Source organism: Lipotes vexillifer, unplaced genomic scaffold (genome assembly GCF_000442215.2).
Source record: "Lipotes vexillifer unplaced genomic scaffold, Lipotes_vexillifer_v1.1 scaffold347, whole genome shotgun sequence".
Classification (NCBI taxonomy): domain Eukaryota; kingdom Metazoa; phylum Chordata; class Mammalia; order Artiodactyla; family Lipotidae; genus Lipotes; species Lipotes vexillifer.
This window is the reverse complement of record NW_006790452.1, coordinates 310,203-324,623: the sequence shown is the minus strand read 5'-3', so window position 1 is coordinate 324,623 and position 14,421 is coordinate 310,203.

Here is a 14,421-nt window from a genome sequence, read left to right as displayed (position 1 = left end):
ATTTTAACTAATTTTTATTTGACATTTAATACATCTTACTCATTCTTACACTTATAACAATACATCCATACAACAACCATACATTGCTGGTATTTTCTTTATCTTCCATGTGAATATGGGTCCAGCAGATAACTACATGCTCAAAGAAGGAAATTGATGATTGTTTAATAAAGAAATCACTTTCATAGGTAGGGCTAGGTTTAAGAAAAACTGACAAGAGATAGTAAAAAACCCAGGTCATAGTCACTACTTGGCCTGAATGTATGGTGAAGGGAATGGTTAGGAGCACCCAGCAAGATCTGGTGTTGGAGAAGGGGGATTCCGAAAAGAAAAATCAGCATTGTCAGTCTTTAGCCTGTCACAGAAAGAACCAAGGGCATAAACATCAAACTTCTATTATTACTCTCCTGTTGATGCTTCCTATTCACTGAATGTCAGAAGATCAACATCCTTGGTTGGTTCATTCTGTGAATATCACCCTCCAGAGGCACAGAGCAGGATGCAGAGGGATGGAAAGTAGATCTGCACAGGCAAGTGGAGAACATCCGGCACATCACACAGGAGGTAAATGAACTTGCAGAGGTTAAATAACTTGCCTTAGGTAAAAAGATATGTGGTTGCTGAGATGGGATTTAATTCATGATCCTCTAACAGGAAGCTCTGTGTTTTTGCTCCGATGCTACCATTATGCCACTTCTCATTAAAAAAGGATTTATTCACTCTACTTTCCTTTTCTGCAACACAGACTTTTATTTTAGCTGAAGTCAAAGGAGTACAAAAACACATCTCAGAATGAGAAATGCTTATTTTAGCAACACAACCTAAAGTTACTCTCTATCTCCTTCAACCAACCAATTTTCTTTCAGAGAACCTCAAATGCACTTACACATTCTTAGGCTTATACTGAGTGTACCTATGAAATATGTTGATCATGATAAATCCTTAATACTTTTAAAAACGACGTTCTTACACTAGTTCAAAAAATTAAATAGAATGTTTCAGTAGCAATCAATTACATGGGAAGAATGTATAACAATCCCCTTATAAATTTTTTTTTTTGTAGTACACGGGCCTTTCACTGTTGTGGCCTCTCCCGTTGCAGAGCACAAGCTCCAATGTGCAGGCCCAGCGGCCATGGCTCACGGGCCCAGCCGCTCCGCGACATGTGGGATCCTGCCGGACCGGGGCACGAACCCGTGTGCCCTGCATCGGCAGGAGGACTCTCAACCACTGTGTCACCAGGGAAGCCCCCCTTATAAAATATTTTAAAATAAAATGTTTTCCATTTAAATAATCTTCTTATGTAAATTGCATAAGTTAACATTCAGTCATTCATTTCTATTTGCAAAAAATAATTATAAAAACTTTTTGTTTATGAGTCATGTTACTTAATACTGTGAACAAAAATTTAAGATGTTTTCCTATTGGAAGGTGGATCTTGATGTTTTGATATAGTTCTAAGTAGTGAATGGTACCTTACTTTTTTATAGAATAGTTTTGAAACAATATATTTAACTAAAGGAATCAGTAACTTTCCAGAAAGGCAAATAGTTTTTACACATGGGTTGCCTTCCCAAAATCAGAATATAAACATGATGCCTTGCAAAGTGCTATATCTCTTGTCTTTACAACAAGACTTTAAAGGTAAGCAGACACTTGAAACTGATACTGATTCCTTATGCAGATCTTCAGTATAAACAAGAAATACAGAGCAGAAGCCTCCTCACACAAAGATTGCCAAGAGGTCAGGAGCCTACAGTCCTGTGATAAAATTGAAGTATTAACCTGTTAAATGAACCACTTCAACAGCACCAGAGAACCTCTTAGGATAAACTTCTTACTGTTTCAGATATGATTTACCTTGGCAAATGGGATATATAAGTATCAAAACTGTTCTAATATGGTATTGTTATTCTTCTGACCTTTCCATCTAGAGGTACATGAACCCTTTGATTCACAGCAAGTTAAATGTCACTATGGCAATAAACTTTGGACATAATCATTGAGTATATAATCAATGAATGCATTTTAAAATTATTGACTATTTTTGATGTTTCTCTCCCAACATTGCCCTTCAACAGCATCATACGTCTCTCAGAAACCTATAGACAAGTTGAATACATACAATGAAAATATATAATCACAATGTAAAACGAACAACACAGAGAGCATCACTTCTGTGTAGGAATTAGTTCTCTGGCCCCTTTCTATCCAAACATGATCATAAGAATGGAGCAGGGGTGAGTAATCTGAAGTTGTTTGACTTACAAATTTCTCTCATTAATAGTAATCAGGAGTTCTTGGAATTAGAGTTTTTTATTACTTCTCAGAGTTAGTTTAACTCCTAGTTTAACTCCTGGAAGAACTTCTGTTCTAAGGAAGCAAATGAACATTAACTAGCTGAGAACGGCTTCTTTGTTTTAAAGGAGACAATGAATAATGTTGCATGACTGGGGAGCAAGAGACTTTGAATCTTGGGGCAGATGCTGCTTCCCACTATATGAATGGAGAAAACACATATGTCCTCAACTACCCCCATTCTACTTACCTAATTAGTACCAACTGTTGGAATGCCCAAGCATCTGGAAGTATAAAAATGTTCATAACTTGAAGGAAATATTTGGACATCAAGATGCAGTAAATAGTAAGCTATTATAAATATTTGTTCATGAGGTGCCTGGCTGTACTGAGTCTAAATTGATCCTTAGTGCTGTTTGACACATCAACTCTTTGAGACCATTCCAACAGTGTAATATGGTGACACTAAGTTCCTGAAATAACTGTAGCTAAGTTCAAAAGCAGCCTGTTAAAACTTAGATAATAATCATAGGCACTGTTTTGCCTTGAATAGTCCCAGTTTATATCTCCTGTTCCTGGATAATGTTTAATAATGCCAACTTTCACTCTTAAAGTGTTCCAGTTTGGATGATAAATTGTAAGGCCATCCTAATTATAGGGTGACTTAGAAAAAAAGAGAAATTCTATATTTTTATTATGTTTTAAAGAAGAAACTAAACTTTAGAAATTAGATTTGTTTTCACTGTGAATTTCATTATATACAATGATATGATGCCTCTGCCATTTGCTATAAGTTTTTGAAATGAGTAATACCCAGCACCAAAACAATGACAATTAAGTGAAAAGCAAAAGAACGTGAAAGATATTGTAAAGCACTGAGAAATTTGCATTTTTTCCCACTATACAGAGGGCACATATTTGCGATGTTTGCAGATTTTTAAAATATATTATCTGAAACAAAAACATAATTTCATTTCTCAAATAATGTCTCATCTTTTTTTTGGGCATAAATTTTAAAATTGTCAATCTGCTCATTTATGCTACTGGCTAAAACTCTAATTGCCTAAAAAGGATTTAATTTCAAACATGGGCTAGTTTCTTTTCTTTTTCCTCTAAGATTTTCATGTAAACATATTTTTTTAATCTTCCAGAACTAGCAAGTGTATATATGACATTAAAAAAGTGACTTCTGATTGCTGTAAATGCCAAGAAATACATTTCTAAATAGTCATTTTATCATAAATGATAATTGAATCATCTTTTACATTTAAATAACATTGATTTTCCTTAATTCATATGAAAAAAAGCAGGATTTTTATAAGTGTTACATTTTGAAAACAATACTGATTTTGTTCAAAAACTTTTTTAAAGAATTTGAACTTTCTACCTTTAATCATGATCTTAAAGCTACTTTTACAGTTAGCCCAAAGTGACTTTGGATGTTCCTTTCCAGAATACAATAATAAACTGATAAGATTAAAGGCTATCAAAGGAATTAATAAATAGCTAGTAGGAGAATATATATGTAGACATACAAAAGTAAAAAAATATATTGAGCATATGAAGTAAAATCATAACTGGAGTTTTTGAAAAAACAATTAGCAAGACTAGATTATACATGATTCAATGTGGGCAGAACACATTATTTAAAAACAAGATAACATGTATTAGATGTTGTGGAGCCTTGCTAAAATTGTGTAGAAAAATGATATTTGACATTTTGTTGCATTTCATTTATTTAATTAATAAGAATTATATATATAAATATACACATACCTACACACATTCATATGCATACATATGCACATATATTCACAATTTCCCCGTTATAACAGAGTTCTATGTAGAAAGACTTCAAAATTTTACAATTCACAACAATTTAAATTAATTCTGCATTATTTCAATTAAATGGTGTTTGTATTACAAACAGCCAAAGACTAAAATGGGATTGCCTAGATTTTTTTATTCTAGGAAATCAATATAGTTCCATGGATTCAGTTTTGCTATTCAGATCTTCGACTTGCAAGAGACTGAACTCAGCATTATGTCATGCTAATTCTTGCAGTCCAGTAGACTCTTCGTGCTGACTCAGATTTTACCAGAAATATATTGAATACACTTGCAGTTCATCAGTTACAGTACCCTTTGTCTCATTGGTCAAATGGAGTGTTTGGCAAAACACAAGTAAACTGGAGGGATGCATGCAATAAGTAGTACATGCTAAACATAAAAGTCATTGTTCAGTATATAAAATAAGTTTGCAAACATACCAAATAATATTAACATATATAGAGTCACACAGAACTTGGATGATTAGTAAAATAATTTCTTAAACAATTTTGATGCTTGATTTTTCTTTTTGAATGAAGAACTGATCAGATGATCTTAGAAACTTTCATGGGCAATTGAATTTACCCTCAACAAGAATATAGTAAATATGTTCTTATGAAGCATCTACTTTACTTTTTCTGGAGCCCCACATTTATGTGGCTTTGTGAATTAAAGGGTCCACATAAATAGAACACTTGCTAGTTACTGAATGATGCTAAAGAAATGTTGCTATTTTTTAGATTTAATAATTAATGGTGGGCTTCCCTGGTGGTGCAGTGGTTGATAGTCCGCCTGCCGATGCAGGGCACATGGGTTCGTGCCCCGGTCCGGAAAGATCCCACATACTGCGGAGCGGCTGGGCCCGTGAGCCATGGCCGCTGAGCCTGCACATCTGGAGCCTGTGCTCCGCAACAGGAGAGGCCACAACAGTGAGAGGCCCGCGTACCGCAAAAAAAACCAAAAACAAAACAAATAATTAATGGTTTTATTTAAGAAAGAATCATCTTTTAAAGGTAAGTATTAAATAGTTATGAGTGAAGCACAGACTTTTTGGATCTACCTCAAACTACTTCTGGAGGAATGGGAAAAAGTAGAATAGAATATAGACAAACAAGATTGGCCCTAAGTTAGAGTGGTTAAAGTTGTGTAACGGATCCATGAAGTTTTGTTGTACTATTATCTTTATTTTTATATGTTTTTGAAATATTCCATAATGAAAATGTTTCCACAATAAAGATAAATATCACCTCATATATTCCTGAAATAAAAAAAATAGAAATTTAACCACAATCAAAACAAAGACAGGAAGGAAAAGATTATGTAATGTACAAGACATCATGTTTCTTGGTTTTCTACCTTATAATAGATGCTTTTAATATAGAATAAGTATTTGAGCAATATTCAGGATGTTGTCACCAGCAGTCTTGGATAACCTGCAAAGTATGCTCCACATGTCTTTTAAATCTTCAGCTTTCTTTATTATTCTCTGTCTTACCTCTACATTCAGTACCTTCATTAAGTTTCTGTCTGCCCTACGATTAACTGATGTCACATATATCATTCCTTACCATACTTGAGAGCATTTCCATTTTTTTCTTTCTCTAGTTTCCTCCTCTTTTTCTCCCTCTACTTCTTCAATATAAACCCCATTTTCTTATATATTTGAGTCTATCAAAGTGCAAGCAATTCAGTATACCCCAATGACAGAGGTGTTATGTGATAGAAGTTTAATATATAAGCACAGAGAAGAATACTTCAAAAAAATCTTAGCATTTCTGCAACTAAATATGGTAGAAAAATAAAATTCCATTTATTGCTATTTAGGATGCAATGGTAACTCCATTTGGTTGTTCTCTCAGACCAAACAGTGCTAGATATCTCCCCCAAAGCATTCATTAAGCTAGTAATTCCACCGTTCTGGTTATTCAGTACATTTCTTTTTGTGTCTGCTTCCTATTAGCTATTATCCCAGTATCTAGATTCTACTTTTATCCTTTCTTATTCCCTCTTTGGGCTTTCCATGCAAAACTATGCAAGGAGAAGTCAGCTAGTCACCCTCCAATGGAAAGTGTTACAGTTGGACCATCCTCTCAAGTCAGTGCTTGATGAAGACTTTAGTAGTCTTGAAGATTCAGAGTTAGCTCCAGATCCTTTCCTCCTAACCAATATTCATACTGCCCTTCGATACCTGAGAGTACTGGGGCTTAACCAAAATGATACACGTCATTAGTGGAATTCCAAGTGTTAGATCCAGTCACAACTCTAAAGGAACTTAAGGTATACATAGAAAGAACTAAAGAATTTGTGTGTTCATTTCAACTGCTAATAAATGAACAGAATGGGATGTTTTTCCTCCCAAGAAGACTGCTAATTTCCCCTGGCTTTCATTTTTCATAAGCTGTATAATGACATACTCTCAGTTAAAATACCATATTTACTTGCAGGATGTTCACTCTTTGTATAAGTAGAGATGTGATAATAACACAAGAACAGACTTAATCTAAAATTAGTTTCAAGTAATCACACAATAAGCTTACAGATACTATTCCTTTTTGTTGTCTCTGCCAAGTTTTTTTTTTTTTTAAAGCCTGTTTTTTCTGGGGCATTTATAAATCTTTGATATAATTTTTTTAATATAATAGAGCAGAGTCCAGATTAGTAACTTAAGACTTTCTGTTTTCAGAGGCATGGAAAGGAAAGTTTCAGGAGTTTCTAAACTAACCTGCTCGCAGTTATGGTCAAGATCTTATAATAAGAACCGGTAGCCCCACAAACCGAGATTGGGTAGAATGGCGTGAGATAAGACATTCCTAGTCTAGAAATTTGGGGGATTTTTGTTTCTTTTTAAGGACAAAATTCATTCTTGTGAAACAGAATTTAATTATTACCATTGGGTTGAAAGGAAAGAGCAACATTGCTAAGTTTCCCACTCCCTTTTGAGTATTTTGTGGCATCTGTATCTAAAATATATTTCTTAAAGATGATGTACAAGGTAATTTTCATTCGTTCCTTCGGATCCACTCTCTACTATTTTTCATCTTGCCCTGAACCCAGAAGATTGCCCCATATTCACTGTGTCAGAGGACTCCATTTCAATTTAGCTTCTGACTGGACTCAACAAATGACAGATGGCTGCAGGAGGTCATAGGGTAGGAGGATAGTATTAAGTTGCTAAGAGTTGACTGTGCCCTTGGAGGCCATAGTTTATTTTTCACATAGTTGCCCTATTTAGGTTTTGATCCCTGCCCTTCCCTGTCCCTTCATGTCATTTTCCTATTAAACAAGATCCACTAGTATTTTTGTTTGTTTGCTTGCTTGCTTGTTTTTAAACCTATATATTCCAGCTTATGAAAATATTAGGTAAGTCTTATTGCCAATAGAATAAAATACCAAAGTACTTAATTAAGCATTTGCCTTTCTTTAATTCCAATTTCCTTTTATATTCCTATTCAATGTCAGTTCTCTACAGCCATACTGGTGTAGTGACTGTCCCCAGATATTTTCCATTTAATTCAACTTGAATAAATTCAATACAAATTAGGTCACCTCATATTTCTTAAGCACTGTTAATTTCTAAAAGTATGATATAGCTCCTGAGATCTGGATGAAAAGGGGATAGATAGCAGTTGGAGAGGTTTAAACAGATATAATACAATAAAAAACTAAACTCCACAAATGGTGTCACAGGTTACTCTATAAATCTCTGTAGAACACATGAGTACAATTTTTAAAGGCTAACTTTACTTAATAAACTGAATCCTAGGGCAAGGAGAATAAATTGTGAAGAGATTTGGGGAGACCTAAAGAAAACATGTAAGAATGTATAGTTTCAATGTATTTCTTATCAGTGTATTGGCTTTTTGCCCTCTTCAACTTGCAGTGAATTTTTCATCTTTAGAGTGTCCTCTGGTTAACAGAAAAAATAGCCACAGTGGTTCATTAGTACCTTTCATCCATCCATCCATTCAGTACAAGACTCTTTGCACAACACCAGTACATTGTTTCATAAACCCTTCCAAGGTATAAAATCTGAAAATAGATGAACTTAAATCAGGAATGCTTACCCTGACGTTTGTAAATTGCTACCCCTGCAACGATCAGGGATGTCTAAACTTATGCTTTGGGTAACTTTACACTCTAATGTTTTTTTTTTAATTCAAGCTTTTCATTTTGACGACAAGCTACAGGAACTAATTTAAGTATATTCTGCATTGTCTGGCTTATAAGTATATCAATAAGCTATTGGTGTGTAGAAAAGAATTATGCCATAATAACTCAAAGTGGAATTCAAAATTAAGCATATATTTCTCACATGTTGGTGGGTCAGCTAGCACAGATTTGTTCCACTTGTGTACATTCTGGGTCCCAAGGTAAAAGGGCATCTGCTAATGAATGCAATGCAGAAGCATAATGTGGCAAGTCCAATATTAAAAAGCTTCTTTTTATATTTTTTTATTTACCATTTTACTTTATTTGTGTGTGTATGTTGAAATGTTATTTTATTTATCTATCTATCTATTTGTTTATTTATTTTGTTGGAGTATAATTACTTTACACTGCTGTTTTACTTTCTGCTGTACTGCAAAGTGAATCAGCCATATATATACATATATCCCCTCTTTTTTGGATTTCTTTCCCATTTAGGTCACCACAGAGCACCAAGTAGAGTTCCCTGTGCTATACAGGAGGTTCACATTAGTTATCTATTTTATACATAGTAGTAGTGTATATTATGTCAATCCCGATCTCCCAATTCATACCCCCTCCCTTTCCCTCTTGGTATCCATATGTAAAAAGCTTCTTTTAAGACTGCTTATATTATCTCCACTAATGTCCCAATGTTCAAAGCTAGATAGATAGCCAAGATCAAAGCCAAGGGCCATGGATGTGCACTCAGCCTCCCTAGTAGTGAATGAGAATTTATAAAGCACAGGATATGGTGGGAGGTAATTATTAGTGCTGATTTGTCTATCACAGCACAATGATGTTGATGAAAGCATTTTAATTTGTTTTAGTAAATGATTGTGTTCCAGCAAATTGACAATCAAATGATAACAAGTTTGCAATAGAAAAAGGTATTATAAATTGAACAGACAAGAGTTGTTTGATTCATGAGTCATCAGATGGCACACTCTACTTTGGTCTGTCAGACAGATGATCTGTTCCAAAGAGGTGAGTTCAATATTACCAGTCTAAAATGCTTCCATCTTTGTAATTACCTACTCACAACAATCAGTACTGCACAGTTGATCAATAATAAATGTGTAATGAAAAAATTATTTTTTCAGAATTCAGCAAAAATTGGAATGAGTAGCTGTTTAACACAGATATGATTAACACTAGAATTGTATATTATTGTAAAATAAAACAAGAGCGCATAATAAGATTATCAAATAAAACCTCACCAAAATTGTCATTTTAGTATTCTACACTGTCTGATCTGATTGTCTTATCAAAGTTTGGGATCTGATTATCTTACCAAAAAAATGGTTAAAATTATTAATGCATTTTGTACATATTTATTTAAAATATTGTTCTTTGCATTTCTGTTGTTAGAATCAAAATCCATAAAGAGATAAATATGGAGCCAAACCTAATTTTAAATATTTCTCTTAAACTTAACATTGATGTTTTAGTTTCAATATCACATCATCATAAGGTATTAGGTAAAATTTCTAAGTTCCAAGTTATTGCCAGAATAAATTACCAATCGTTTGACCAGGTTTCCAGCTTTCAGTCTCCTGTATGTCTTCATCCATTTTCTCAGCCTTTGCTCACTCACTGCCCAGTCCCTGAAGCCATGTATTTTAGGTTTCACTTACATGGCCACAGTCTAATTCTAGGTATTAATTTCTCTTTCAAACATTGCCATGATACTGCTACAAAATTAATCATCCCAAAATAAAGTGAGCTATAACATATACATTTATTGAGATCATGATTCTACAGATCTGTGTTTCAGCTGAGAGTTCTTTTTTAAAAACTGAAATGTAAATGACATATAACATTGTGTGAATTTAAGATGTACAACATATTAATTTGAGACATTTATATATTGTAATATGATTGCCATTGTAGAGATAATTAGGAACAATAACACATTACATAATTATTCTTTCTTTTTAGAGGTCAGAATCATTAAGTTCTAGTCTCTTAGCAAGTTTGATGATTATAATGCAATATTGTTTTCTGTATTTACTGTATTGTGCATTAGATATCTAAGTCATATCAGACAGAGAAAGACAAGTATGTATGATATACTTATGTGTGAAATCTTAAAAGGCCAAACTCATAAATATAGAAAGTAAAACAGTGGTTTCCAGGGTAAGGGAGTGGGGGGCACAGGCACTGACTTGGCTGGAGCACCTTTGCTCAGCTCCATATTTCTCTATATTCATCCAGCAGATTAGAACAGATTCTTTTCAAAAGGCAGAGGTACCAGAGCAACTAAGTGGAACTACATGAGTCATTTTGAGGCCTGTATTCCGAACTGTTACACTGTCACTTCTGTGATATTTTACTGACAGAAACAAAGCCAGGTTTCTCTTCTTTGAGAGGAACCAAATAGTCACATGGCAGAGTGTAGATAGAGGTGGGATTAAAAACTTGGACAATTAATGCAAACAGTCTTTCTTCCTTTGTATTTAATCTGTTTTGTTTTTAAAATTCTATTCTTTTATTTACATAATTTTGAAACTATCAATACGAATCATTCAATTAAGTATTCATCAATCCTGGGTGATTTCTTTTTATTTATTTTTAAACTGAAATGAGATTCATATATTATGTTTAAGAATCTCAGCTTTATGATTGGAGATTGTTTTAAGAATACATAGGGAAGTAAAGGGATGAATGTTGGCTCAAACTCTTCATAGACAACATTATTTAGGATACCACAATAAATCTAATGGATTAATAAGAAATCTAACTAAGAGGTAGGAAAGCAATGTGGTTGAGAGCATGGTTGCCAGATTCTGAGAGGAAAATTGTGGAACTGCAGGAGAAATAAGTGAATCCACTATTACAGTTGGAGATGTTAAGACCTCTCTATTAGTAATTGACAGATCCAACAGGTAGAAAATCATAAAGCATAGTTGAACTGAATAGCATCATAAATCAACTGCATTTAATTGGCATTTATAGAATATTTCATCCAACAACAGCAGAATGCACATTCTTCTCAAGCTCACATGGAACATTCACTAAGATAGGCTGCATTTTAGGCTATAAAATATGCCTCATTTAATTTAAAAGAATAAACATACAAATCATGCTCTCAAAACACATGAAATTATACTAGAAAATTATACCAGAAAACAATAACAGAAATTATACTAGAAAACAATAACAGAAAGATAGATGGAAAAATCTCCAAATGTTTGGATATTAAATAACAAACTTCTAAAGAATACATGAGTCAAAAAAGAAATCCTGAGAGCAATTATAAATGTTTTGAAATAAATGAAAATGGAAATACAACTTATCAAAACTTGGCAGATGCAGTAAGAGCAGTGATTACAGGAAAATTTGTAGTATTGACTTCATATATTAAAAAAGAAAAAGGATCTCAAATCAATAATTTAAGTGTCTACCTAAGACAACTAGAAAAATAAGAGCAAATTAAATTCAAATAAAAGAAATAATAAAGGAGCAGAAATTAATGAAATTGAAGACAGGAAAACAATAGAGAAAATCAATGAAACCAAAGCTGTTTGTTTGAAAAGAGCAATAAAATTGTTAAACCTCCTAGTCAGGATAACTAAGAAAAAAATAGCAGTCACTGAACATTAAATTCATTGATTCAATGAACATTAAAACATAATAAAAATATTATGAATAATTCTATGCTCACAATTTGATAACATAGATGAAATGAACCAATTCCTTGAAAGATACAATCTACCAAAATTCACACAAGGAGAAATTAGTAATTTGAATAAGCCTATATCTATTAAAGAAATTAAAACAATAAATAATACCTTCTAAAATAGAAAGCATCAGGGAAAAAAGCACAAAAGCCAGAAGGATCCACTGAATTCTATTCAATATTTAAGGAAGAAATGATACTATAAGCTCCAGAAAATAAAAGCAAGGATGCACTTCCTAAATCATTCTATGAAGACAACATTTCCCTAATACCAAAACTGGAGACATTTCAAGAAGGGAAAGCTATATATGTATATGTATGTTTGTATGTGTATAATGGACGAATATTCAGTAAATGATCTACCATATAAATCCATGAAAATAAACAGAAAAAAAACCTTAAATGCATATTGCTGGGTGAAGTCAGTCTGAAAAGTCTACATACTGTATGATTCCAACTATACAACGTTCTGGAAAAAGCCATACTATGGAGACAGTAAAAAAAATCAGTGGTTTTCAAGGTTTGGGGTAGGGTTGAGGATGAATAGGTATAACAGGGGATTTTTGAAGGCAGTGAAACTATTCTGTATGATAATTCAATGGTGTATACATAATATTAAACAATTGTCAAAACTCATAATACTGTACAAGACGAAGAGCAAACCTGAATATAAACTATGTTAGTTGATAATAATGTATTGGTTCATCAGTTCTAACAATTGAATGCCACTAAGGCAAAATGTTAGTAACAGGGAAAAGTGAGGGCAGAAGGAAAGGGAGGATATGGGGATTCTGTGTGTTTCCTGCTCAATTTTTCTGTAAACGTGAATCTGCTTTTAAAAATATGTATATTATACTTAAAATAAAGCAAATTGTCAACTTCTCCTACATTCAAGGAAAGGAAATTAAACAAAATGAAAAAAAACAAACTACTGGTACACAACACAACATAGATGTATCTCATGGACACCCTGAGAAAATAAGTCAATAGAAAGGAAGAGTACATAGCATACAATACCATTTATATGATGCTCAAAAGCAAGCAAACTAACCTATGTGTGATTAAAATCAGAAAAGTGGTCATGCTTGTACCAATGTACTAAAAAGCAAGGAGGTACAAAGGAACTTTCTGGAGTGTGGAAAATGTTTTGTCATCTTCGTGGTACTTACATGTGTATATAAATATGTAAAATTTTATTGAGCTGTATATTTAAGATGAGCACCTTTACTGCATGGAAATCCATGTTTTTATTATACCTCAATAAAAAGAAATAACAATAATTAAATAAGAAATGACAATGAAGAAAATCAATTACTTTCTTTAAACTGCATATCACATCATGAAACTATGAACAAATGAGAAACAACTTGACTGTTGGTTAAGAGTATAGGATCTGGTGCCAGCTGCCTGAGTTCAAATCCTGGATTTGCAATTTGTTAACCTTAAGCAAGTACTTTAGTCTGTGCCTAAGTGTCTTCTATAGAAAGTGAAAATCATAGTATCTGCCTAGTAGTATTGATGTGAGGAAGTAAATATTTGAATATATCTAAAGTGCTTTGAACATTGCTTGACATATAGTAAGCTCTCAAAACAGCTTGAATACTTTTGGTAAACAGGTATTCAATAAATGTAATGTGCCTATTCTATCCATTCATGAAAGTTAGAACTTAATATTCTGCAGAATGTTGGGGTGTCCAAAGCATTCGTCTCCAATGCAAACTTCTATGCAGTGTGACTTGAGTGGTCCTTTGGCTAAAATAGTTTCCCTTCCATTTTCCAGACTCACACTTCTCACCTATCAATCATTATTGATTCTAGGCAATACAAATGGAGCTTTTTTTTTTTTCTGACAGAATAACACATTTAAATTGTATAGTTAATAAATGTCTTTATCTTTGGAATAATTATCACTTACTGATTGTCTGTAATACACAACTCAGTATTCTACAGATGTTAGGTTATGGGGTAAGGGGAAAATTTGGAAAGGAATTTCATTAAGACGAATAATGAGTGGCTTTCTGAATCTAAAGTTTCTATCTGGTAAAATGCTCACTGACATTTTAATAATCATACAACTTACAGAAACTTCGCTGATGGCAAATATTTAACATATTGATTTTCATTATGGAAAGTGGCACAAATAAATACTAGAATCCCTTCTAGAGGAAAAGGACAAGGATTTAGAGTTTACCACTTAATCACCTATTGCACAACCTCTCCTCTGCTGAACACCTATGCTATAACCTCACCATCACTTTGCTTTTCAGGCTTTTGAATGACCTTAACTTATTCATCTAGATAATTTCCTAGTATCTAAGGAAAGATTTATTGAAACACCCTTAAGATAAATAGTTACAACATCTAAAATTAAGAATTAGACTATAAAGGGTTTATCTAATATTTGGAAGACCTGTTGTCCTTACAAA